Source organism: Galeopterus variegatus, unplaced genomic scaffold (assembly GCF_000696425.1).
Source record: "Galeopterus variegatus unplaced genomic scaffold, G_variegatus-3.0.2 Scaffold1325, whole genome shotgun sequence".
Lineage (NCBI taxonomy): Eukaryota > Metazoa > Chordata > Mammalia > Dermoptera > Cynocephalidae > Galeopterus > Galeopterus variegatus.
Window position 1 is genome coordinate 209,335 of NW_007727436.1, and position 4,134 is coordinate 213,468.

A 4,134-nucleotide genomic window follows, 5' to 3' on the forward strand; every position below is an offset into this window, starting at 1 on the left:
TGAGGGTTGCGATCCCGTGGCCGGTCCCGGTCCGGTACGGGCGCGACACTGAGGGTTGCGATCCGTTGCCGGACACAGAAAAAGACAAAAAGGAAAAAAAAAAGATTTCTCCCCCGGCCGGCCCGGTGGCGCACTACTACAGTGCGCCGCTTGGGAGCGCGGTGGCGCTCCCGCCGAGGGTTCGGATCCCACATACAGACCGGTTCCCGCTCACTGGCTGAGCGAGGTGCGGGAGCAACACCGAGGGTTGCGATCCCGTGGCCGGTCCCGGTCCGGTACGGGCGCGACACTGAGGGTTGTGATCCGTTGCCGGACACAGAAAAAGACAAAAAGGAAAAAAAAAAGATTTCTTTCCAAACTGGAAATCCACATGCAAAAAAATAATATTGAACCCTTATCACACACCATATACAAAAATCAACTCAAATTAAAGACTTAAACTGTAAAACTATTGGTCTGGACAACGATATTTTTGGATTAGACCCCAAAAGCACAGGCAATAAATGCAAAAATATACAAATGGGATTACATGAAACTAAAAAGTTTCTGGACAGTAAAGGAAACAACTAACAGTATGCAGAGACAACCTACAGATTGGGAGAAAATATTTGCAAGCTATAAATCTGATAAGGGATTAATATCCTAAATATGAGGGTACTTCAAAAAGTTCATGGAAAGATTCGAATTATCTTTTAATTCTATTTTTCCACAAACTTTTTGAAGTACCCTTGTATATAAGGAGCTCAAATAACTCAATAGCAAGGGGACAATTCATAGAGTTTGGATGTGTTGTCCCTGCCAAAACTCATGTGGAAATCTGATTGCCAATGTGGCAGTGTTGGGAGCTGTCTGAGTCATGGAGACAGATCCCTAATGAATGGATTCATTCTTTCCCTAGGGGAGAGGGGGCCTGAGTGAGAGCTCGCTCTATTAGTTCCTGCGAGAGCTTGTTGTTTAAAAGACCCTGGCATCTCCCCACTCTCTCTCTCTTGCTTCCTCTCACCATGTGATCTGCTTGCACCCACCAGCTGCCTGCTGCTTTCTGCCATGAGTAGAAGCAGCCTGAGGCCTGTGCCATATGCAGCTGTCCCAGAATCACAAGCCAAATAAACCTCTGTTCTTTACAAATTACCCAGTCTCAGGTACTGTGTTAGAGCAACACAAACGGACTAATACAGAAAATTGGTACCAGAAGTGGGGTGTTTCTATACAGATACCTAAAAATGTGGAAGTGGCTTTGGAACTGGGCAATGGGCAAAGTTCTCCAAACTAAGAAAAAGACAAAAGGATGAGGGAAAGTTTGGAACATTTTAGAGTTAAATGGTTAAATGGTTGTGACCAGAATGCTGGTGGAAATGTGGAGAGTAAAGGCCATGCTGATAATGTCTCAAATAGAAATGAGGAACTTACTGGGAACTGAACAAAAGATCACCCTTGCTACACCATAGCAAGGAACTTGGCTGCATTATGTCCATGTCCTAGGACTTTGTGGAAGGTGGGACTTAAGAGTTATGAACCAGAATGTTTGGTGGAAGAAATTTCCAAGCAGCAAAGCATTAAAGAAGCAACATGGCTACTGGCAACAGCCTATGCTGAGTTATGACAGAAAAGGTATGATGTAAAGCCAGAATTTAAAAGGGAAGCAGAACGTAAAGATTTGGAAAATTTGTAGCCTGGCCATGTGGTAGAGAAGCAGAGAGCATGCAATGTTGTAGTCCAGTGACCATTAGCTAAGAAGATTAGTACATAGGAAAGTGATTATCAAGAGGAGAAAAAGGCCCTGAAGGCATTGCAGAAGCCTCTGGGGCCAACTCTTCCATTTCATACTCAAAGACCTAGGGAGACAGAATAGTCTTAGGGAACAGGCTTGAGGAGCCCTCCATGGGCTCACTGCCCAGGACCACCTCGGGAAGCTGCTTCCAGCACCAGCACCCCAGCTGCTTTAGCTACTCCAGCCATGGGTAAATTGGCCCCAGGTGTGGCTGGACGTACAGCTTTGGAAAATACAAGCCAGAAGGCTTGGCAGAGTGCATGTGGTGCTATGTCTGCAGGCTCACAGAATGCCAGAGCTGGGAAGGCTTGGGAACCTCCACCTCGATTTCAGAGGATTTATGGAAAATCCTGGGGACCCAGGAAGCCACAGGGGTGGAGTCACTGCAGGCAGCCTTTGCTAGAGCAATGCTGAGCAGAAATATGGGGTCAGAGTTGCAGCAGAGAAACCCCAACAGCACCATGCCTAGTGGAGCCATGGGAGTGGGACCACCATGGAGACCCCAGACCTGTTTAGCTACCAGAGTGGGACACCAGCCTGGGAGAGCTGAAGTGTGGCCTGAGACCAGGAAAGCCATAGAAGCAGAGCTGCCCAAGGACTTGGGGACCCAACCCCCATATCAGTGTGCAGAGGAGGTCAAACATGGAGTCAAGGTACATGATTAACCAGCTTTGAGATTTAATGCCTGCCCTGCTGGGTTTCAGACTTGTTTGGGACCTATTACACCTTTCTTTTGGCCTATTTTCCCTTTTTGAATGGGAATATTTACCCTGTGCTTGACCCACCAATTGTATCTTGTAAGTAGATAACTTGTTTTGACTTCTCAGAGGGGACTTTGAGCTTTGGATTTTTGAGTTGAAATAAGTGAAGACTTTGGGTATAAAATGAATGTATCTGCATGTAAAAAGGACATGAGTATTGGGGGGCCAGTGGCAGAATGTAGTGGACTGAATTATGTCCTCCCAAACTCATTGAAGCTTGAATTGTGTCCCCTGAGTTTTATGTATTAGCCCCCACTGTGACTGTTAAAAGGGTGGGAAATCCTACTATGGCAATTGAAAGGTGGAGCCTTGAAGAGGTGATTGGATTGTAGGACCATGCAGGAGTGTATGGATTAATAATGGTGGTCAGGGGCATGGTTCCGAGGGCTTTAAAAGAAAAGGAGAGTTTCTCTCTCTCTCTCTCTCTCTCTCTCTCTCTGCTCTCTCTGCTTCCACCATCTGGCAATGTGAGAACCCAGGGTCACTGTTGCCACCACCAGATGGACTTTGGATTTCCTAGCCTCAGAAACAGTAAGCAATAAATTTTGTTTTCTTTTGTAAATCACCCATTTTCAGGTATTCTGTTATAGCAACACAAAACAGACTAATACACAAAAACCCAACTAAAAAATGGGCAAGGGACATGAACAGACATTTTTCAAAAGAAGACATACAAATGGCCAACAGATGTATGAAAAAATGCTCAACAACGCTAATTGTTAGGGAAATGCAAATTAGAACCACAATGAGATATCATCTCATACCTGACAAAATGGCTATTATCAAAAACATGAAAGATAGCAGGTACTGGCAAGGATGTGGAGTGCTAATTGTTAGGGAAATGCAAATTAGAACCACAATGAGATATCATCTCACACCTGACAAAATGGCTATTATCAAAAACATGAAAGATAGCAGGTACTGGCAAGGATGTGGAGAAAAGGGAACTCTTGTACACTGTTGGTGAGAATGTAAATTAAATACAGCCATTAAGGAAAACAGTATGGAGATTCCTCAAAAAACTAAAAATAGAATTACCATATGATCCAGCAATCCCATTTCTACGTATGTACTTGAAAGTTTCAAAATCTGTATGTCAAAGAGATGTCTGCACTCCCACATTCACTGTAGCACTATTCACAATAGCCAAGTTATGGAATCAACCTAAGATTGTTGATGGAATCAATCCATCAACACATAAATGGATTTTTTAAAAATGGTATGTATACACAATGAAATACTATTTAGCCTTAAAAAAGAAGGAAATCCTGTCTCTTACAACAACATGGATAGAATCCGAGAACCTTACACTAAGTGAAATAAGCCACGCAAAGAAAGACTAATACAGCACATTCTCACTTATAAGTACAATCTAAAACAATCAAACTCAAGAGGCTGAGAACAGAATGGTGGTTACAGAGGCTCCTGTGGGGAGAAAAGGGGATGAGGAGATGGTGGTCAAAGGCCACAAAATCTTAGACAGGAGAAGTATGTTGGGAGGAGTTTTTTGTTTTTTTGAGATCTATTGTATAGAATGGTGAAAGCTAATAAGAGTAAATTTCAAATATTCTCACCATAAAAAATTTTATTTATTTATTTATT